Genomic DNA, 24,323 nt, shown 5'->3' with positions numbered 1-24,323 from the left:
TTTTAAAAATTGCATTTGACACAGAAGAGCCTTTCCTGTGTCAATACGTCATCTGTGTTGTATGAGAAGCGGAATGGTTGATTTCAATATCTTCACCAGCCTCCTATGGGCAGTCTGGCTTAGCTATTGAAGCTGTAAGTTAGCCCTCTCTACACAGCATTGTCCAAGTGCTGACACATTGAATTTTCACCTGTGTGGAACACAACCTGGAAGTGAAGCTGCTGGGACCAGCACTGAGATCTGGAGAGATCAGAGCATGCTTGATAATTGAAGTATATGAGTAAGTTGCATTTCCTGTTTTTATTAAACATATTAACCCCTTCACCCCCAAGGGTGGTTTGCACGTTCATGACCGGGCCAATTTTTACAATTCTGACCACTGTACCTTTATGAGGTCATAACTCTGGAACGCTTCCATGGATCCCAGTGATTCTGACATTGTTTTCTCGTGACATATTGTACTTCATGTTAGTGGTAAAATTTCATTCAAATAACTTGCGTTTATTTGTGAGAAAAACGGAAATTTGGCGAAAATTTTGTAAATTTTGCAATTTTCCAACTTTGAATTTTTATGCCCTTAAATCACAGAGATACAGCACACAAAAAACTTGATAACTAACATTTCCCACATGTTTACTTTACATCAGCACAATTTTGAAACCAAATTTTTTTTTTGTTAGGAAGTTATAAGGGTTAAAAGTTGACCAGCGATTTCTCATTTTTACAACACCATTTTATTTTTAGGACCACATCACATTTGAGATCACTTTGAGGGGTCTATATGATAGAAAATACCCAAAAGTGACACCATTCTAAAAACTGCACCCCTCAAGGTGCTCAAAACCACATTCAAGAAGTTTATTAACCCTTTAGGTGCGTCACAGGAATTTTTTTGAATATTTAAAAAAAAATGAACATCTAACTTTTTTTCACAAAAAAAATACTTCAGGTTCAATTTTTTTTATTTTACCAAGGGTAAGAGGAGAAATTGGACTGCAAAAGATATTGTGCAATTTGTCCTGAGTACGCTGATACCTGATATGTGGGGGGAACGACTGTTTCGGCGCATGGCAGAGCTCAGAATGGAAGGAGCGCCGTTTGACTTTTTCAATGCAAAATTGGCTGGAATTCAGATCGGACGCCATGTCACGTTTGGAGAGTCCCTGATGTACCTAAACAGTGGAAACCCCCTACAAGTGACCCCATTTTGGAAACTAGACCCCCCAAGGAACTTATCTAGATATGTGGTGAGAACTTTGAACCCACAAGGGCTTTACAGAAGTTTATAACGTACAGCGGTACAATTAAAAAATCATATTTTTTCCACAAAAATGATCTTTTCACCCCAATTTTTATTTTCCCAAGGGTAACAGGACCCTAAAAGTTATTGTGCAATTTGTCCTGAGTACGCTGATACCCCAAATGTGGGGGTAAACCACTATTTGGGTGCATGGCAGAGCTCGGAAGGGAAGCAGCGCCATTTGACGTTTTTGGCTGGAATTGAGATCGGACATCATGTCGCGATTGGAAAACCCCTGATGTACCAAAACAGTGGAAACCCCCCACAAATGACACCATTTTGGAAACTAGACCCCCTAAGGAACTTATCTAGATGTGTGGTGAGCACTTTGAACCCCCCAGTGCTTCACAGAAGTTTATAACGCCCGGGCGTGAAAATAAAAAATTTGTATTTTTTCCACAAACATGATCTTTTAGTCACCATTTTTTTATTTTCCCAAGGGTACCAGGAGAAATTGGACCCCAAAAGTTGTTGTCCAATTTGTCCTGAGTATGCTGATACCCCATATGTGGGAGAAAACTACTGTATGGGCACACGTCTGGGCTCGGAAGGGAAGTAGTGACGTTTTGGAATGCAGACTTTGATGGAATAGTCTGCGGGTGTCATGTTGCCTTTGGAGAGCCCCTAATGTACCTAAACAGTGGAAACCCCCACAAATGACCCCATTTTGGAAATGAGACCCCCTAGATGTGTTGTGAGCACTTTGAACCCCCAAGGGCTTCACAGAAGTTTATAATGCCCGGGCATGAAAATAAAAAAATCGTATTTTTTCCACAAACATGATCAATTAGTCCCCAATTTTTTTTATTTTCCCAAGGGTAACAGGAGAAATTGGACCCCAAAAGTTGTTGTCCAATTTGTCCTGAGTACGCTGATACCCCATATGTGGGAGAAAACTACTGTATGGACACACGTCGGGGCTCGGAAGGGAAGCAGTGACATTTTGGAATGCAGACTTTGATGGAATGGTCTGCGGGTGTCATGTGCGTTTGGAGAGCCCCTGATGTACCTAAACTATTGAAACTCCCCACAAGTGACCCCATTTTCGACACTAGGCCCCCCACGGAACTTATCTAGATGTGTGGTGAGCACTTTGAACCCCCAAGTGCTTCACAGAAGTTTATAACACTCGGGCGTGAAAATAAAAAAATCATTTTTTTCCACAAAAATGATATTTTTGCCCCCAATTTTTTATTTTCCTAAGGGTAACAGGAGAAATTAGACCCCAAAAATTGTTTTGAAGTTTGACCTGAGTAGGCTGATACCCTACATGTGGGGGTAAAACACTGTTTGGGCGCATGGCAGAGCTTGGAAGGGAAGGAGCACCATTTGACTTTTTCAACTCAGAATTGGCTGGAATTGAGATCAGACGCCATGTTGCATTTGGAGAGCCCCTGATGTGCCCAAACAGTGGAAACCCCCAATTCTAACTCCAACCCGAACCCCAACAAACCCCTAACCCTAATCTCAGCCCTAACCCTAGCCCTAACCCTAACCCTAGCCCTAACCCTACCCTAACCCTAGCCCTAACCCTACCCTAACCCTAGCCCTAACCCTAACCCTAATGGAAAAATGGAAATAAATACATTTTTTTTATTTTATTATTTTTCCCTAACTAAGGGGGTGATAACGGGGGGTTTGATTTACTATTTATGGCGGTTTTTATGTTTGGCGGCTGTCACACGCTAAAAGACGCTTTTTATTGTAAAAATAGTTTTTGCATCACCACATATTGAGAGCTCTAATTTTTCCGTATTTTGACCCACCGAGTCATGTGAGGTCTTATTTTTTGCGGGACGAGTTGATGTTTTTATTGGTACCATTTTCGGGCACGTGACATTTTTTGATCGTTTTTTATTCCGATTTTTGGGACGCAGAATGAACAAAAACCAGCATTTCATGAATTTCTTTTGGGGGGGTGCGTTTACACCGTTCCGCGTGCGATAAAATTGATAAAGCGGTTTTATTCTTCGAGTCAGTACGCTTACAGAGATACCTTATTTAGGTAGTTTTTTTATGTTTTGTCGGTTTTATGCAATGAAAACTATTTTATATAAAAAATAATTATTTTTGCATCGCTTTATTCTGCGAGCTATAACTTTTTTATTTTTTTGTGGATGATGCTGTGTGGTGGCTCGTTTTTTGCGGGACAAGATGACGTTTTCAGCGGTATCATGGATATTTATATGCGTCTTTTTGATCGCGCATTATTACACTTTTTGTTTGGCAGTATGATAATAAATCATTATTTTTTGCTTCGTTTTTTATTTTTATTTTTTAAGGGGTTCGCTAAAGGGGTTAACTAATGGGACAGTTTTATAGGGCGGGTCGTTACGGACACGGCGATACCTAATATGTGTACTTTTATTGTTTTTTTTTTTATTTCTAAAAAATGGATTTATTTGGGGGAATATTTTTTTTTTTTCTAATTTATTTGGCGATTTTTTTAAATTTATTTTAACACTTTTTTTAATTTTTTTTTTTACTTTATTAAATAGTCCCAGGTGGGACATCACTGTCCTGTGACAGATCGCTGATCTGTGACAGATCGCTGATCTGTCACATCACAGATCACTGTGACAGATCAGCAATCTGTCACAGGCACTGCAGAAGGCTTCCTCATGCCTGCGCTTTGCAGGCACTGAGGAAGCCAGCTTCCTGCAGGCCCCCGTCGCCATCTTGGATTCGGGGGCCTGCAGGAAAGGAGCCCCCGGCAGCAGCGCTGCACATTGCGCTGCCGTGGGGGGCTCAGGGAAGCACGGAGGGAGCCCCCTCCCTGCCGATGCTTCCCTTTAACCCCCGGTACACCGCGATCATGTTTGATCGCGGTGTGCAAGGGGTTAACGTGTCGGGGGCGGTCCGTGACCGCCCCTGACACATTGTGCCAGGTGTCAGCTGTGGTAATCAGCTGACACCCGGCCGCGATCAGCGGCGCTCACCACGTGGGCGCCGCTGATCGCGGTAGACGTACTATCCCGTCCATGGGCATAGGGGCCCGGGTCCCATGGACGGGATAGTACGTCTCATGTCAGGAAGGGGTTAAAAGACTTTTTTTCCAAATGGAAGACATTTGCACATCAGTTGTGGAACAGCAAAGGGACTGTAATGGGGTCTAAAATGATCCCATATTGGATAAAATGTTGCTCATTACAAGGTATAGAGGGTTATAAACCTATTATTGACCCAAAGGTGTCAGTGAGATGATCAAAGTAGTGTTAATAATGTGATGGTGTAGAAGAATAACATCTTGGTTCTAATAAGTATCCATGGGCAATAACCTTTTGTGTACATTAGTTTTCAAACTGTACACTACAGACCAAACGTTTGGACACACCTTCTCATTCAAAGAGTTTTTGTTATTTTCATGACTATGAAAATTGTAGATTCACTCTGAAGGCATCACAACTATGAATTAACACATGTGGAATTATATAATTAACAAAAAAGTGTGAAACAACTGAAAATGTCTTATATTCTAGGTTCTTCAAAGTAGCCACCCTTTGCTTTGACTACTGCTTTGCACACTCTAGGCCTTCTCTTGATGAGCTTCAAGAGGTAGTCACCAGAAATGGTCTTCCAACAGTCTTGAAGGAGTTCCCAGAGATGCTTAGCACTTGTTGGCCCTTTTGCCTTCACTCCAGCTCACCCCAAACCATCTCGATTGGGTTCAGGTCTGGTGACTGTGGAGGCCAAGTCATCTGGCGTAGCACCCCATCACTCTCCTTCTTGGTCAAATAGCCCTTACACAGCCTGGAGGTGTGTTTGGGGTCATTGTCCTGTTGAAAAATGATGGTCCAACTAAACGCAAACCGGATGGAATAGCATGCCGCAGCAAGATGCTGTGGTAGCCATGCTGGTTCAGTATGCCTTCAATTTTGAATAAATCCCCAACAGTGTCACCAGCAAAGCACCCCCACACCATCACACCTCCACCTCCATGCTTCACGGTGGGAACCAGGCATGTAGAGACCATCCGTTCACCTTTTCTGCGTCACACAAAGCCATGGTGGTTGGAACCAAAGATCTCAAATTTGGACTCATCAGACCAAAGCACAGATTTCCACTGGTCTAATGTCCATTCCTTGTGTTCTTTAGCCCAAACAAGTCTCTCCTGCTTGTTGCCTGTCCTTAGCAGTGGTTTCCTAGCAGCTATTTTACCATGAAGGCCTGCTGCACAAAGTCTCCTCTTAACAGTTGTTGTAGAGATATGTCTGCTGCTAGAACTCTGTGTGGCATTGACCTGGTCTCTATTCTGAGCTGCTGGTAACCTGCGATTTCTGAGGCTGGTGACTCGGATGAACTTATACTCCGCAGCAGAGGTGACTCTTGGTCTTCCTTTCCTGGGGCGGTCCTCATGTGAGCCAGTTTCTTTGTAGCGCTTGATGGTTTTTGCCAATGCACTTGGGGACACTTTCAAAGTTTTCCCAATTGTTCGGACTGACTGACCTTCATTTCTTAAAGTAATGATGGCCACTCGTTTTTCTTTACTTAGCTGCTTTTTTCTTGCCATAATACAAATTCTAACAGTCTATTCAGTAGGACTATCAGCTGTGTATCCACGAGACCTGCACAACACAACTGATGGTCCCAACCCCATTTATAAGGCAAGAAATCCCACTTATTAAACCTGACAGGGCACACCTGTGAAGTGAAAACCATTTCCGGTGACTACCTCTTGAAGCTCATCAAGAGAATGCCAAGAGTGTGCAAAGCAGTAATCAAAGCAAAAGGCGGCTACTTTGAAGAACCTAGAATATAAGACATACAGTATTTTCAGTTGTTTCACACTTTTTTGCTAATTATATAATTCCACATGTGTTAATTCATAGTTTTGATGCCTTCAGAGTGAATCTACAATTTTCATAGTCATGAAAATAAAGAAAACTCTTTGAATGAGAAGGTGTGTCCAAACTTTTGGTCTGTACTGTACATGAGGCCTCTTTTCTGCGGAAGACTTGCTACAGCCATGGACCTGTAGATTACATCATCACCCATTGATTTAATTTAGTTTTGTGTAATATTATATTACAGTAAATTGGGGCCTTACTCTTATTTCTTTAGATGTTTCAACAACTATGTTGGCTCTCTTGTGTGCAGACTTTACTTAGATCATTTGCTCATCATCTAATGTGCATTAGCTATTTTCCATAGCTCGTTTTGGATATGATGTACTTTATCATGCCTGATGCTTTATTCTTAAGGGATATAGTCCTCTGCTTGTGGTGTCTGGATGCTGCCTGTTCTCCTCCTCTCCCTATTGAGAACACATGCACACTTAGTAGAAATGAGTGTGCATGTATATGGGGGGGTGGAAGGAATAGATGTGAACTGAATGAGCTTGTCGGCCGTCAGATATGTGAAATTAATGGCCATCTTTAAACCTTTTCCTAATCTCAATACATGTCAAGATGGCACTTTCTATGCGTCACTGGTTAGGGAGTGCCTGTTCACCTATAAGGGTGCAGTGGCATCCACACTTGCCCTCTCTATAAGGAGCTGCAACTTTACATGTCACGCATAATGAAGCAGAAACTGGTTTGGTTGTTGCGGACAGTGCCGATAGTTTCTACCTTCTACACAGGTTTTTGTAATCAAGAGAGCAATTCTAGGCAGTGAGGAGGCAGCAGAAATACCCGTCCCTGGTGCTTCTGATTGTAATTTTCCATGATAAAAGTGTAGTAGTTAAACATAGCACCTTACTATACATAGTATAGTAATAATGCCTTCTGATGCATTGTACTCATGCCGCAGCCGTATTAATAGTAACCAGATTTCAATGGCAGAATGGAACGACAGAGCGAGAATGAGCAGGAAGTGAATGGATTATGCTCTGTCCAAACCGTCTGTCTCTTGTGTCATTTAACCCATTATGAAAGCGCTCCACGAGCGAGCGTGCGGCAGCTCCCCCTCCAATACCAGCTCCGACGAGAGCGCATCTGCGTGTGAACGCTCTCGCCAAATCATATTGTTTAATGTAATTCATCCATTTTACATGAAAGCAGGAGCCCAACGAAAAGAGATCAAAGCGGGACGATGTGAATAGTCTCTGAAGAGACGCGTTTCCAGCTCCGGTAGACTCATCTCTCCTAGGGATGATGATATGTATATTTTTTTTACTTTTTTCTTTTTGCCCATAGCACTTTAAGAATTAATGAAATTAAATAGCATTTTATGTCTGCCGTTCTTAGTTTCAAATATATTCCTAGTTCTTGGAGTCAAGATCCCAGTGTATCGGAGGTGTACGGTCTGTCTTTCATCGTTTGTTGCCGTCAGGTCGAGTTTTTTGTCTTTTAATTCACTCTTTTACAATAAAATTGACTATTCCCTTAAACTAAAAGAGATAATAAAGTAAACACAAGCCTTCCCCTCCCTTATCTCAGCTGTATCTTTTTATTGGAAAGTTGGGTGACAACCAATATGGCTGTCCTTACCGCTAAAGTCTCTGCAGCAATACACCCCCCTCTTATATAGATAAATATACCTTACACAAGAGGGGGAAATCTGGGTCATAACCCTCTGGGCCATCTATGATGGCAGTCACATTAGTACTATTCAGCTTTCCAAGAAATAAAAATAGAATTAGTGGCTGTATGATATCATGAGAAATGATAGGTTAAGTACAGAGTGGCGCTAGTAATTCATGACCACATGGTATCATTGATTGACTGGCAGACTTGTACTAGGGAGAATGGAGCCAGCATAAGCCCGTGAGTAAATGAACAGTTTTTGGGGTCATGCCAGGCCCTCCCCCAATCCCACAACCTCCTGCTGGGTAACTTTGCTGGTAGTGACTTTCCTCTCTTTATTAAGTAGCGTGGAAAATAGAAGTTTTGCTAAATTACTTTTGAAAGATAACCACAAAGTTAATTGTTCTGACTTTTCTACTACTAACTTGAGCCTCCAAAGGCACTGTATTCTTGCAGGCTAATTACAGACCCCTACAAGAAAGCATACCTCTCATTTCAGGCATTTAGAATAAGCAGTCATGTGTGTACATGAGGAATAGCCTGATTTATGGCCAATATGACTTATTTTTCACCTCTGTAGGCTTTCTCTTATTTTAAGTTGACTCTGAACTAGTGGGTGGAGATTAGCTGTCATGATGTCTCCGATACATAGAACACATGTTGAGAAGCATCAGAGGCACGTTATACAAGAGTACTGCGCAATGTAGCTGTGAACACAGCACTGGAGTGAGCTAAAACACTTACTAGAATGCAGTATAGAAGACAATACAGGAGAAATGAGCAGTGTAGCTGCAAATCAAGCACTGGCATGAGGTAAAGCACTTACTGGAAAGTAGCAGGGAATACATTATACACAAGAAATGAGTAGTGAAGCTATGAATCCAGCACGGGGGGGGGGAATAAAACATTTACTAGAAAGCAGCATGGAATACATTAAACAGAAATACTAAGCAGTGTAGCTGTGAATCTAGCACTCGTGTGAGATAAAACACTTGAAAGCAGCAGAAGCATGTGGAACATTGTACAGCAGTACTGAGAAGTGTAGCCATGAATCTATCACTGGGGTAAGCTAAAACACTTACTAGAAAGCAGCTTCTATATAGAGAAGGGTAGAGAACGTATTTCTCTATTAAGATATATTACACCGGTGCCTCATATTGCCTTGTACAATTGATTTGTGTAAAAATTTTGAACTGATAATGACCATTTCCATACAAATAATAAATGGCCTCCCAAGTGACTTGGTCTATACTTGGAGTTATTGACATAACTGAGCACTCCGCCCACACTCCATCCTCCTGGTCTAGTCCACCCTTGTTTTTTCATAATCCATTCTGTTTTATATTTTATTATACAGTTCATTAAAACTAGAAATAATCAATGAGGATTTCACTCAAGTCCGCAGTAATTGGCTGATGGGCGCCAATATTTATGCATTTCACTTGTGACTCTTGAGCGGCGTATGGTCCGGTAAGACTCTTTGTGCCCATGCAATGCATCCATTAATACCACTCTCATGTTTTGGGCGTAGATCTTGAGTGTATCGTTCTATTTTCTTCTCCGTGTGATTTCTGCTAGGATTTCTACAAAGGAATCCTCCAAAGGGGACAAGACCTTTAATATTTGGATGCTAACATTTTATAGATTGTGTATTGACAGATTCAGTATTTGGAAGGTTATATGTTACATATTATATTACGGTGCATTATGGAACTTGAGTCTATGATGTCCTGTAACCTCCATCAATCCCATACATAAGTGGCTGTTCCGGGAGGGTGGCTATGACACCACCAGGCTGATTGGTTAAGTGCAATCCAGCAGTTTGAGTGCTGCTCTGGATAGATTATAATACATAATGTGGCAGATGATTTTCACTAACTCTAAGATTTGGACTGTAAAATGATGTAGGATATTGTTGCTTTTGATTTTCCTTGTTTTTTTTCCTGTAAGACTACAAGTCCCAGTATAGAGAGTATTGGAGAGGTACACCCTGCTTATTATACCCGCAGAGATGTGTAAGATTCTTCATGTCTGTGCTCTCCCCTATGATGCAGGAAGCAGACCAGCAACTCTAAAGGGAAAGGCCGGTGACTTTGTGCTGGCCATAAATAATGCACACTGCCATTGTCTTTCTATAGGATCACATCATTAAAATGTAATTACCCCGGGAAGGTAAATAGGATTTCATTTAACTCATTTGATTCTGGAGCAGTTTACAGAACGATAAGCATTACTTACTGATGAGAACTTACTGTCAATTCACCCTGTGTCACAATACCAGCGACAGGGTCGTCACCAGTGAAATTACAAATCTTCTGTGCAGACCACCAACTGCACAGATTACTGCCCATGTCATTATGTGTATAACCTGAGGCTTGTGTCTGGAGAGTGCAACTCTGGAGTATAATACAGGATGGAACTCGGGATCAGCATGTGATAAGCAATGTAGGTACACAGTGACTGCACCAGCAGAATAGTGAGTGCAGCTCTGGAGTATAATACAGGATGTAACTCAGGATCAGTAATGTAATGTATGTACACAGTGACTGCACCAGCAGAATAGTGAGTGCAGCTCTGGAGTATAATACAGGATGTAACTCAGGATCAGTAATGTATGTACACAGTGACTGCACCAGCAGAATAGTGAGTGCAGCTCTGGAGTATAATACAGGATGTAACTCAGGATCAGTAATGTAATGTATGTACACAGTGACTGCACCAGCAGAATAGTGAGTGCAGCTCTGGGGTATAATACAGGATGTAACTCAGGATCAGTAATGTAAGTACACAGTGACTGCACCAGCAGAATAGTGAGTGCAGCTCTGGAGTATAATACATGATGTAACTCAGGATCAGTAATGTAATGTATGTACACAGTGACTGCACCAGCAGAATAGTGTGTGCAGCTCTGGAGTATAATACAGGATGTAACTCAGGCTAAGTAATGTAATGTATGTACACAGTGACTGCACCAACAGAATAGTGATTGCAGCTCTGGAGTATAATACATGATGTAACTCAGGATCAGTAATGTAATGTATGTACACAGTGACTGCACCAGCAGAATAGTGAGTGCAGCTCTGGAGTATAATACAGGATGTAACTCAGGATCAGTAATGTAATGTATGTACACAGTGACTGCACCAGCAGAATAGTGTGTGCAGCTCTGGAGTATAATACAGGATGTAACTCAGGATCAGTAATGTAATGTATGTACACAGTGACTGCACCAACAGAATAGTGAGTGCAGCTCTGGAGTATAATACAGGATGTAACTCAGGATCAGTAATGTAATCTATGTACACAGTGACTGCACCAGCAGAATAGTGTGTGCAGCTCTGGAGTATAATACAGGATGTAACTCAGGATCAGTAATGTAATGTATGTACACAGTGACTGCACCAACAGAATAGTGAGTGCAGCTCTGGAGTATAATACAGGATGTAACTCAGGATCAGTAATGTAATCTATGTACACAGTGACTGCACCAGCAGAATAGTGTGTGCAGCTCTGGAGTATAATACAGGATGTAACTCAGGATCAGTAATGTAATGTATGTACACAGTGACTGCACCAGCAGAATAGTGAGTGCAGCTCTGGAGTATAATACAGGATGTAACTCAGGAACAGTAATGTTATGTATGTACACAGTGACTGCACCAGCAGAATAGTGAGTGCAGCTCTGGAGTATAATACAGGATGTAACTCAGGATCAATAATGTTATGTATGTACACAGTGACTGCACCAGCAGAATAGTGAGTGCAGCTCTGGGGTATAATACAGGATGTAACTCAGGATCAGTAATGTATGTACACAGTGACTGCACCAGCAGAATAGTGAGTGCAGCTCTGGAGTAAAATACAGGATGTAACGTAGGATCAGTAATGTAATGTATGTACACAGTGACAGCACCAGCAGAATAGAGAGTGCAGCTCTGGAGTATAATACAGGATGTAATTCAGGATCAGTAATGTAATGTATGTACACAGTGACTGCACCAGCAGAATAATGAGCACAGCTCTGGAGTATAATACAGGATGTAACTCAGGATCAGTAATGTAATGTATGTACACAGTGACTGCACCAGCAGAATAGTGAGCGCAGCTCTGGAGTATAATACAGGATGTAACTCAGGATCAGTACAGGATCAGTAATGTAATGTATGTACACAGTGACTGCACCAACAGAATAGTGAGTGCAGCTCTGGAGTATAATACGGGATGTAACTCCGGATGAGTAATGTAATGCATGTACACAGTGACTGCACCAGTGGAAAAGTGAGTGCAGCTCTGGGGTATAATACAGGACGTAACTCAGGATCAGTAATGTTAAATATGTACACAGTGACTGCACCAGCAGAATAGTGAGTGCAGCTCTGGGGTATAATACAGGACGTAACTCAGGATCAGTAATGTAATGCATGTACACAGTGACTGCAGCAGCAGAATAGTGAGTGCAGCTCTGGGGTATAATACAGGATGTAGCTCAGGATCAGTAATGTAATGTATGTACACAGTGACTGCAGCAGCAGAATAGTGAGTGCAGCTCTGGAGTATAATACAGGAGGTAACGCAGGATCTGTAATGTAATGTATGTACACAGTGACTTCATGAGCAGTATAGTGAGTGCAGCTCTAGGGTATAATACAGGATGTAACTCAGGATCAGTAATGTAATGTATGTACACAGTGACTGCACCTGCAGAATAGTGATTGCAGCTCTGGAGTATAATACAGGATGTAAGGCTAGTTTCACACTAGCGTTCTCGGACGCAGCGCAGGGCCACCACTAATCCCCGCTGCCGGCCGTGCCCCATCCGGTCAGTTCCTCCTCTGATCGCATGACGCTGCATGCGATCAGTGTACCCTATATTTAGCGTTGGGTATGCTGACCGTGCACTGGTATGATTTTGCTGGCGCTGCGCACAAAAACGCGCTGTGTTGCATTTTTGTGCGCTGGGCGCAGCGCCAGCAAAATCATACCAGTGCACGGTCAGCGTACCCAACGCTAAATATAGGGTACACTGATCTCATGCAGTATCATGCGATCAGAGGAGGAACTTACCGGAGGGGGCGTGGCAGAGGGCGGGGCTTAGCGGCAGCGGCGGCCCTGCGCTCAAGAACGCTAGTGTGAAACTAGCCTAACTCAGGATAAGAAATTTAATATATATACACAGTGATTGCACCAGCAGAATAGTGAGTGCAGCTCTGGAATATACAGTAATACAGGCAGGGCCAGTTTTAGGCAAAATGGGGCCCTGGGCAAAAGTTTAAAATGGGCCCCAAATGCTGGCATATTGCACATCACACAAAAACATTTTGGTTGTATTTACAGTACATGCGCTGAGCTCAGGCCGCTAAACGAGTGTGAACGACAATATTAAAGTCTTCGACGCTTGTTTCCCGGCCTCTTTACACCGGCTGAGGAAGAATAATGGGGACAGAACAATCACTATTAGATCAATCTGTCCCCATGTAAGGAGAAGTACCAGAGCCGGGGTGCCTTTTACACGCCAGTGCTGGAACTTTCGGAACTGTCACTCGCGTTGCGGGGGGGGGAGACTAAAAGTGCAGGACAGACCGGGTCATGTGACTGACTTGGGGAAGGCGAGCATATATAGCGTGTTATGCAGGAAAAGAGCCAGAGCCCGTGTGGGGGAGCTGAGTGGCGGTTCCAGTGCTGCCACTGCTGAGAAGGCAGAGTATCTTGTGGGTGCCGAGCACCCTAATCGACCCGCTGGAGCGGTACTCCCGGCCGATAGGTGATCCGCAGACAGACCTCCACCATCCTCCCTGACAGTTTCTGAACCGATGTCACAGACGGGACCGTTGACAGAACGCCAGGAGAAGTGCCAGGCTGTGCCAGGTATCAATAGGCCAGAACTGTCATATGACGCAGAGCAAAGGCTCACACTGCTGCTGCTTGCAAAGACAGAGTAGGTGTAGGCACCATAGACACAGTGTTGCGGGACCAGTTGGTGAAAGGACTGCGTGACATACTATTAAAGCAAGCATTGTGCGAGCGCCTAAGAGTCAAACCCAGTATGACCTTTTCAGAGGTAGGAAGTGAGGCGCGCACGTGCGAGCAGGGGGTGATGGTTCCAGTAGGGAAGGTCCGGAGTGGAGAGGTGTCTGCCACTGCAGTTGCTGTGCCGCAATGGGCAAAAGATTTGCGCAAAGAGATACAACAGATATGTTAAGAACTAGCTGAAACGAAGAAAACCCCTGCTGCACCTGTCAGCCTACCTGAAAACCAAACCGATCCCGCTCCTAGGAGAGAGATGAGAATGGGCCGCAGAGAAGGACTCTCTGTGTGTTTCAATTGCGGGGAATTAGGACATGTATCTCAGTGGAGTACGCTGAGGGGAAGAACCCTTCAGCGCCCTCCGTTAAACTAGCTGGCTTCGAGCTTAGGGGACGCCGACCGGAGCCCGTTTTGTCTAGAAGGAGTACTAGAAGTCCCACCAGCATGGTGTCCGCTTGCCCCCTGGTCTGGGCAGAGATGGATGGATGAGCAGTACGTTATTTAGTCAATTTTGGCTCCCAAGTGACCACGGTGCCCGAAGTATACTTCCGCCACCACTTTTCTGAGGCCTTGTGGCTTGAAAGGAGGCCAGTAATTAGGCTCATGGCAGCCAATCAGTTGCCCATCCCGGTTGCCGGGGTGGTATGAATATTGTGATCTGCGGTAAGGACTTGGGACGAAAAGGGGTAGTGCTGGCAGCTGGAGAAGTACTGTACATAACGAGAACACCGTCACGTTGGGCATGAATGTTCTGAAGGACTTTGGAAACCTTCTTAATGATGAGCCCCCCGAAAGATTTTTGAGACAATGGAGTGCCTAAACGCTGCAAAGGCAGATTTTTCAACAGCTGATAAGAGCTACCCAAGCTCAGGAAACTTCCAGCAGAGGAAAGGCCCTAGGAAAAATAATTGCCCCTTCTGCTACCAACAGAATCTTACCACCGTTTCAAACAGTGCTGACTCTCCCCGTTCGGGCCTGCATCCCTCTGGACGGAGTTGAGGTCCAGATTGAGCCGAACAATCCCAATCAGCTGCCAGTAGGGATGCTGGTGGCTAGAACTTTGTCTACAGTGCGGGATGGAACAGTGCTAGTATGCTGTGTAAATCTGGGGGAGAAGGACGTCACTTTACTGCCCAGGATTCAGGTGGCTCAGGTCATGGGCATGCCAGAAGAGTTGGTGCCGCCTCAGGCCATACAGCTTTCCATCAAGCAACGGGATCCCTGGATGGTGACCATGGAAACAACATTATCACCCGATCCACGTCATTTACAGGAGGGATGTCATATTTTGGATCAAATGAGAGCCGATCTGACTGACCTTGCGCCTCAGCAGATTCAATAAGTGGAGGCACTGCTAGATGGTGATTCCTGAAAAGATATTGTCCCAGGTGGCTACAGAGGTACATGTGCAAGGAGGCTGGAGAAAATCAGTGGCTGCGGTGCCTGTTTTATCACCCCCAGCTAAAGTCGCCCATGAAAGAGGCTTGTCGACGTTGTAGAGTCTGTGAATTGGCTAAGCCACCTAAGCAGAGGGCTCCTACACAAGCCATAGTGACATCTTCTCAGTCGGAACTTCTGATGATAGACTATCTCACCATTGACCCCGCACATCAAGGGTATGAACACTGCTTAATGATAGATCATTTCTCAACGTTTGCTGTTGTGACTCCTATTTGAGACCAAACCGCCGAATCTGCTGCTTATGCCGTATGTAAGAACTTCATTCAGATGTACGTGTGCCCAGAACGCATACATTCAGCTCAGGGAGCCTGCTTCCTTGGGAAAGTGATGGAAGAACTTCACAGTCTATACCGGATCAGAAAGTCCCGGATTACACCTTATCATCCCCAAGGGAATGGAGCTTGTGAGCGATTTAACCGCACCCTCATACAGATTTTAAGAACTTTGGAAGAGAACAGGAAGGCCCGGTGTCCCAAATATGTAGCTGAGTTGGTATGGGTCTATAATAACATAAGACCTAGTACCACCGATTATACCCCTTACTCTCTCCTGTTTGGTTGTACATGGAAAGAGATCACTGAATTGGAGCTGGAGCCTGAGGAGGACTACCCACAGACGGGGGTGTCTTCTTGGGTTCGTGAACACAGCCATTGGTTACAGACCCTGCAGTGTCTGGTGCAGACCAAGCTGCAGGAGCTGGAACATCCTCGAACTGCACCACTGCGAGGGACAGCTCTGCGTGCCAGAGATCGTGTTCTGGTAAGGAAAAAACGCCCTCAAAACAAATTGGCGGCCCGGTGGGAGAAATACCCCTGTCGGGTGAAACGAGGAGTAGATGCCAAAGGGCCAGTGTATGAAATCCAGCCTGAAGGGAGAGGAGTTCCCACTCGCATTGTGCACAGGAACATGCTACGACCCTGCGAGTCAAGGGATTCTAACCCAGCGCAAGAGTTATCGGATAACTCAAGCGAAGCTCCAGCCGTCCTTGTAACAGTTGAGGAAGAGACTGACGTTGAACGCCTGGCCGGAGAAAACGCGTCCACCAGTCCTTGAGAACAAACTAAACCAGCTGTACCCAGAGGTTCTACTGCTCCTTCTACTTTACGGTGCTTCGAACGTTCCACTGCAGGTGTACCGCCTATTCGCTATAATCAAAATCAGTTTGTTTGGCAACAGATAGTCCAAGGTTTGGAAGAATGCCAGCGTGAAATAGAGAAACTCTCGCCCATGGAATGGCGAGCTAAAAGAGGAATGTAAGGAGGAGTACCAGAGCCGGGGTGCCTTTTACACGCCGGTGCTGGAACTGTCACCCGCGCAGCAGGGGGGGAGACTAAAAGTGCAGGACAGACTGGGCCATGTGACAGACTTGGGGAAGGTGGGCATATACAGTATAGCGCGTTGCATGGGAAAAGTGCCAGAGCCCACGCGGGGGAGCTGAGTGGCGGTTCCAGTGCTGCCACTGCTGAGAAGGCAGGTTATCTCGTGCGTGCAGAGCACCCTGACCGACCCGCTGCAGCGGTACTCCCGGCCGATAGGCGATCCGCAGACAGACCTGTGAACGACAATATTAAAGTCTTCGACGCTTGTTTCCCGGCCTCTTTACACCGGCTGAGGAAGAATAATGGGGACCGAACAATCACTATTAGATCAATCTGTCCCCATGTAAGGAGAAGTACCAGAGCCGGGGTGCCTTTTACACGCCAGTGCTGGAACTTTCGGAACTGTCACTCGCGTTGCGGGGGGGAGACTAAAAGTGCAGGACGGGGTCATGTGACTGACTTGGGGAAGGCGAGCATATATAGCGTGTTATGCAGGAAAGGAGCCAGAGCCCGTGTGGGGGAGCTGAGTGGCGGTTCCAGTGCTGCCACTGCTGAGAAGGCAGGTTATCTCGTGCGTGCAGAGCACCCTGACCGACCCGCTGCAGCGGTACTCCCGGCCGATAGGCAATGCGCAGACAGACCTCTGCCATCCTCCCTGACCGTTTCTGAACCGAAGTAACAGACCAGACCGTTGACAGAATGACAGGAGAAGTGCCAGGCGGTGCCAGGTATCAATAGGCCAGAACTATCATATGCTGCGGAGCAAAGGCTCGCTCTAGCGGCATTTCACATCGAACCCAGTACCGTGCCAGATATCGTAAGGCGCGGGAGAACTGCTCATTACTCAGAGACTGCAATGCGACGATCTGCGACAATGTTGTTGGCGCCACCGTTGGATTCCCGCCAAGTAGAGACTTCGTTGAGACGACCTACACTGCTGTTGCCGGTGCCACCGTTGGAACCCCAAACCCTCCTACGTCTGAAGACTACATTCCGATAAGTTTAAGCTTTTTCTTTCTGAACTCTCATTCGTCTCTTCGCAACCTTGTCATACTCCCAGTTCTACCCTGTCCAAACTCCCTTAGGCGTCCTTTGTCCTATTTCTTCCTGCAGTCTCTTTCCTCTCATCCATGCAATGTTTCCTGCAGTCTCTCCTCTCATCCATGCAAATTCCTGCAGTTTCTCTCCTCTCATCCCATCCATGCAGTCTGCTTCCTGCAGCCTCTCTTCTCTCATCCCATCCATGAAGTCTGCTTCCTGCAGTCGCCCTCCTCTCATCCCATCCATGCAGTCTGCTTCCTGCAGTCTCTCTCTTTTCATCCCATCCATGCAGTCTGCTTCCTGCAGCCTCTCTTCTCTCATCCCAACCATGCAGGCTGCTTCCTGCAGTCTCTCTCCTCTCATCCCATCCATGCAGTCTGCTTCCTGCAGTCTCTTTCCTCTCATCCCATCCATGCAGTCTGCTTCCTGCAGCCTCTCTCCTCTCATCCCATTCATGCAGTCTGCTTCCTGCAGTCTCTCTCCTCTCAACTCTTCCATGCAGTCTGCTTCCCGCAGCCTCTCTCCTCTCATCCATGCAGTCTGCTTCCTGCAGTCTCTCTCCTCTCATCCCATCTATGCAGTCGGCTTCCTGCAATCACTCTCCTCTCATCCCATCCATGTAGTCTGCTTTCTGCAGACTCTTCTTTCATCCCATCCATGCAGTCTGCTTCCTGCAGTCTCTCTCTTCCTATCCCATCCATGCAGTCTGCTTCCTGCAGTCTCTCGTCTCATCCATGCAGTCTGCTTCCTGCAGTCTCTGTCCTCTCATCCCATCCATGCAGTCTGCTTCCTGCAGTCTCTCTCCTCTCATCCCATCCATGCAGTCTCTCTCCTCTTATCCATACAGTCTGCTTCCTGCAGTCTCTCCTCTCATCCATGGAGTCTGCTTCCTGCAGTCTCTCTCATCTTATCCATGCAGTCTGCTTCCTGCAGTCTCTCCTCACATCCATGCAGTCTGCTTCCTGCAGTCTCTCCTCTCATCCATGCAGTCTGCTTCCTGCAGTCTCTCCTCTCATCCCATCTATGCAGTCTGCTTCCTGCAGTCTCTCCTCTCATCCATGCAGTCTGCTTCCTGCAGTCTCTCTCCTCTCATCCCATCCATGCAGTCTACTTCCTGCAGTCTCTCTCCTCATCCAATCCATGCAGTCTCTTTCCTCTCATCCCATCTATGCAGTCTGCTTCCTGCAGTCTCTCTCCTCTCATCCCATCTATGCAGCCTCTCTCCTCTCATCCATGCAGTCTGCTTCCTGCAGTCTCTCTCTTCCTATCCCATCCATGCAGTCTGCTTCCTGCAGTCTCTGTCCTCTCATTCCATCCATGCAGTCTACTTCCTGCCGTCTCTCCTGTCATCCATGCAGTCTGCTTCCTTCAGCCTCTCTTCTCTCATCCCATCCATGCAGTCTGCTTCCTGCAATCTCTGTCCTCTCATCCCATCCATGCAGTCTGCTTCCTGCAGTCTCTCGTCTCATCCATGCAGTCTGCTTCCTGCAGTCTCTCTCCTCTCATCCCATCCCTGCAGTCTGCTTCCTGCAGTCTCTCTCCTCTCATCCCATCCAGTCTGCTTCCTGCAGTCTCTCTCCTCTCATCCCATCATAGTCTGCTTCCTGCAGTCTCTCCTCTCATCCCATCCATGCAGTCTGCTTCCTGCAGTCTCTCCTCTCATCCCATCCATGCAGTCTACTTCCTGCAGTCTCTCCTCTCATCCCATCCATGCAGTCTGCTTCCTGCAGTCTCTCCTCTCATCCATGCAGTCTGCTTCCTGCAGTCTCTTTCCTCTCATCCCATCTATGCAGTCTGCTTCCTGCAGTCTCTCCTCTCATCCATGCAGTCTGCTTCCTGCAGTCTCTCCTCTCATCCCATCTATGCAGTCTGCTTCCTGCAGTCTCTCTCCTCTCATCCCATCCATGCAGTCTGCTTCCTGCAGTCTCTCCTCTCATCCCATCCATGCAGTCTGCTTCCTGCAGTCTCTCCTCTCATCCCATCCATGCAGTCTACTTCCTGCAGTCTCTCCTCTCATCCCATCCATGCAGTCTGCTTCCTGCAGTCTCTCCTCTCATCCATGCAGTCTGCTTCCTGCAGTCTCTTTCCTCTCATCCCATCTATGCAGTCTGCTTCCTGCAGTCTCTCCTCTCATCCATGCAGTCTGCTTCCTGCAGTCTCTCTCCTCTCATCCCATCCATGCAGTCTACTTCCTGCAGTCTCTCTCCTCTCATGCAATCCATGCAGTCTCTTTCCTCTCATCCCATCTATGCAGTCTGCTTCCTGCAGTCTCTCTCCTCTCATCCCATCTATGCAGCCTCTCTCCCATGCAGTCTGCTTCCTGCAGTCTCTCTCCTCTCATCCATGCAGTCTGCTTCCTGCAGTCACTCTCCTCTCATACCATCCATGCAGTCTCTCTCCTCTCATCCATGCAGTCTACTTCCTGCAGTCTCTCCTCTCATCCATGCAGTCTGCTTCCTGCAGTCTCTCTCCTCTCATCCATGCAGTCTGCTTCCTGCAGTCACTCTCCTCTCATACCATCCATGCAGTCTCTCTCCTCTCATCCATGCAGTCTACTTCCTGCAGTCTCTCCTCTCATCCATGCAGTCTGCTTCCTGCAGTCTCTCTCCTCTCATCCCATGCAGTCTGCTTCCTGCAGTCTCTCGTCTCATCCATGCAGTCTGCTTCCTGCAGTCTCTCTCCTCTCATCCCATCCATACAGTCTGCTTCCTGCAGTCTCTCTCCTCTCATCCCATCATAGTCTGCTTCCTGCAGTCTCTCCTCTCATCCCATCCATGCAGTCTGCTTCCTGCAGTCTCTCCTCTCATCCCATCCATGCAGTCTACTTCCTGCAGTCTCTCCTCTCATCCCATCCATGCAGTCTGCTTCCTGCAGTCTCTCCTCTCATCCATGCAGTCGGCTTCCTGCAGTCTCTTTCCTCTCATCCCATCTATGCAGTCTGCTTCCTGCAGTCTCTCCTCTCATCCATGCAGTCTGCTTCCTGCAGTCTCTCCTCTCATCCCATCTATGCAGTCTGCTTCCTGCAGTCTCTCTCCTCTCATCCCATCCATGCAGTCTGCTTCCTGCAGTCTCTCCTCTCATCCCATCCATGCAGTCTGCTTCCTGCAGTCTCTCCTCTCATCCCATCCATGCAGTCTACTTCCTGCAGTCTCTCCTCTCATCCCATCCATGCAGTCTGCTTCCTGCAGTCTCTCCTCTCATCCATGCAGTCTGCTTCCTGCAGTCTCTTTCCTCTCATCCCATCTATGCAGTCTGCTTCCTGCAGTCTCTCCTCTCATCCATGCAGTCTGCTTCCTGCAGTCTCTCTCCTCTCATCCCATCCATGCAGTCTACTTCCTGCAGTCTCTCTCCTCTCATGCAATCCATGCAGTCTCTTTCCTCTCATCCCATCTATGCAGTCTGCTTCCTGCAGTCTCTCTCCTCTCATCCCATCTATGCAGCCTCTCTCCTCTCATCCATGCAGTCTGCTTCCTGCAGTCTCTCTCCTCTCATCCATGCAGTCTGCTTCCTGCAGTCACTCTCCTCTCATACCATCCATGCAGTCTCTCTCCTCTCATCCATGCAGTCTACTTCCTGCAGTCTCTCCTCTCATCCATGCAGTCTGCTTCCTGCAGTCTCTCTCCTCTCATCCATGCAGTCTGCTTCCTGCAGTCACTCTCCTCTCATACCATCCATGCAGTCTCTCTCCTCTCATCCATGCAGTCTACTTCCTGCAGTCTCTCCTCTCATCCATGCAGTCTGCTTCCTGCAGTCTCTCTCCTCTCATCCCATGCAGTCTGCCATCCCATGCAGTCTGCTTCCTGCAGTCTCTCATCCCATGCAGTCTGCTTCCTGCAGTCTCTCCTCTCATCCATGCAGTCTGCTTCCTGCAGTCTCTCCTCTCATCCCATCCATGCAGTCTCTCATCCATGCAGTCTGCTTCCTGCAGTCTCTCCTCTCATCCCATCCATGCAGTCTCTCCTCTCATCCATGCAGTCTCTCATCCATGCAGTCTCTCCTCTCATCCATGCAGTCTGCTTCCTGCAGTCTCTCCTCTCATCCATGCAGTCTGCTTCCTGCAGTCTCTCTCCTCTCATCCCATGCAGTCTGCCATCCCATGCAGTCTGCTTCCTGCAGTCTCTCATCCCATGCAGTCTGCTTCCTGCAGTCTCTCCTCTCATCCATGCAGTCTGCTTCCTGCAGTCTCTCCTCTCATCCATGCAGTCTGCTTCCTGCAGTCTCTCCTCTCATCCCATCCATGCAGTCTCTCATCCATGCAGTCTGCTTCCTGCAGTCTCTCCTCTCATCCCATCCATGCAGTCTCTCCTCTCATCCATGCAGTCTCTCATCCATGCAGTCTCTCCTCTCATCCATGCAGTCTACTTCCTGCAGTCTCTCCTCTCATCCATGCAGTCTGCTTCCTGCAGTCTCTCTCCTCTCATCCCATGCAGTCTGCCATCCCATGCAGTCTGCTTCCTGCAGTCTCTCATCCCATGCAGTCTGCTTCCTGCAGTCTCTCCTCTCATCCATGCAGTCTGCTTCCTGCAGTCTCTCCTCTCATCCATGCAGTCTGCTTCCTGCAGTCTCTCCTCTCATCCCATCCATGCAGTCTCTCCTCTCATCCATGCAGTCTCTCATCCATGCAGTCTCTCCTCTCATCCATGCAGTCTGCTTCCTGCAGTCTCTCCTCTCATCCATGCAGTCTGCTTCCTGCAGTCTCTCCTCTCATCCCATCCATGCAGTCTCTCCTCTCATCCATGCAGTCTCTCATCCATGCAGTCTCTCCTCTCATCCATGCAGTCTGCTTCCTGCAGTCTCTCCTCTCATCCATGCAGTCTGCTTCCTGCAGTCTCCTCTGGCTGTGTGGAAGGAGTTAAGAGGTCTCCCTGTGATAGGACAGGGTACGCGCACAGTTGCTTAGGAACAGAGACGTAGCTCGCTCGGCTCAACTCTCTTCTCTCTCCAAATCTCTCATTTTTCCCTTCTTTCTTTTCCTCCCTCTCTTCCGCTGTACCTGTCCATCCCGCCGCCACCTCCTGCGCTTCTTCCCCATCTCCACCGCCCCTTGCCCCCTAACTTCTCCCCTCGCTCCGCTTTTCCCGCCTGCCCCATGCCATATTGCGTTTCCCCATTTTCTCCCTGCGGTGAAGTAGTTAAGCGGCGGTCCCCCGTGCGTGTCCCTGTGATAGGAGGGGGCGTGCGCACAGTTGCCTGGTTACCACGCTCACAGTGACATCCCTGTGAATACGGAAGGATGCAGCGCTCGCTGGTCCTGGGAGCTGGGTAACGTGGAGGCCTCTCACCTGCACACACCCTGCACCCCCTGCACACGCTGTCCTGCATGCCTTCACTCCCCTGCCTGCCTTTACACTGCACTTCATCACCCCCTGCTCATGTTGGACTGTCCAACCTGGAGTCGACACTCGGCAACTCTGCCCACTGCTCTGCATGCTTTGCCCTGCACCTTGCACCCACCCCCCCATTACTCTGCACCCCCCATCCCCTCATCAGTCACCCCATCCCTCCTGCACGTCCTCATTGTGTTTGGGGTTCATCATCCACAGCTTTGGCCTAGTCAAGGTCTTGAACATGAAATTTGATGGCAACTGAACGAGTCGCTGAGTCCTGAGGTGAGAGAGAAGCCTGGTGTAGTGTGCCCACATGTGTGTCTCTGCCGGCAGCACCCTCTGGCAGAAGAAGTGTGTGTTTCCGTCTGTACGTCTCATGTCCACGGATAGGCTGATTGCGGCAGGGTCTGGTAACTTCTTGGGTAATTGTGCCCTCTGGGGCTGGGTGTACCTGTGCGTGACCGGGGATGCTTCTGGACAGGCCGGTATTACAGCATGCAGAGAGATTCCCATTTATTCTGTGGCATATGGTGCCGAACAGCTTGATCCATAAATTAGTAAGGAGGGCAGCGAGTCTATTTACCGTGGGTGCGCCCTATAGGTGTGCTGTGTGCATACCCGGCCTGTATACCGTACCTGGATGTTCTGCAGGCTGCATGACTGTGTGTGGGTGGATTATATACTTGTATAGAATGATTTCACTGCTGTGAGCCGGCGCATTTCAATGTGTCTGTGTGGGCGTCTGCACAGAGCTCTGTGTGTTTTCTATACAGCTTTGTGTGTGTTTCTGTGTGTTACCGTGTGTCTTGTGCTGGGAATGTGTGCCATTTCGTGCTGAGATTCCACCTTTTTCTCCGATTTTCTCACACGGTGTGCATGCCGGTCTCTGATCACCGATGTGCATGGATGTCAGCATCCTGGTATACTAATGCTATGGGGACGTGCATTTTATTTCTTTTGCTAGGCTCTTTGCATTGCTCTTCCCTCTGCTATGAATCAGTATGCACCAAGGCTTTGAGCGTACAGGCCGGTGCTTGCTGGAGTGCAGCCACGTTTAGAAAAGCAGCATAGTAAATTACTTTGGAAAAGACATATGTTCAGCAATCTTCAACCTTCCTTAAAATGTGATGCATAAACTCGGCACATTTCCATTCGTTTGCATTTCTAGAATATGGTGAAGTAGGACCTGCGGGAACTTTTGCTACTCCACTGGGTTACTCCAGTTCCTAGAGCAGCACCTGATCATTATAAGTTATACCGGACAGGTGAATCATAAGTCAGGAGCCACGCAAATCTCTTAGATTGATCCCCTCACCTGCGCTGTACCCTGTGCTCTGCCATTCTGTACAATATCACCCGATGCATTCTGCCTCTTACCTTACAC

General features: G+C 47.1%; 1 protein-coding gene across 12 annotated transcripts in view; it reads left to right on the top strand.

Annotated features, from left to right (window-relative positions):
* The window catches only part of SYNGAP1 (synaptic Ras GTPase activating protein 1), a 456,710-nt gene that overhangs the window by 279,602 nt on the left and 152,785 nt on the right, over nt 1-24,323 (top strand). The window contains exon 1 of one of the 12 annotated variants that reach the window (XM_073561323.1): nt 22,344-23,221. The exons of 10 other annotated variants lie outside the window; for them this stretch is intronic. The gene's annotated coding sequence lies outside the window, so the exon portion shown is untranslated. Of the gene's footprint in view, nt 1-22,343; nt 23,222-24,323 lie in introns of those variants that run through there. One more of the 12 variants, XM_073561322.1, reaches the window with a different exon arrangement.

This window comes from Dendrobates tinctorius, unplaced genomic scaffold, assembly GCF_039654945.1.
Source record: "Dendrobates tinctorius isolate UK_male_01 unplaced genomic scaffold, ASM3965494v1 ptg000315l, whole genome shotgun sequence".
In the NCBI taxonomy this organism is placed as follows: Eukaryota; Metazoa; Chordata; class Amphibia; order Anura; family Dendrobatidae; genus Dendrobates; species Dendrobates tinctorius.
The sequence above is the reverse complement of the archived record's forward strand: the minus strand, read 5'-3'. Positions and strand labels throughout refer to the sequence as shown.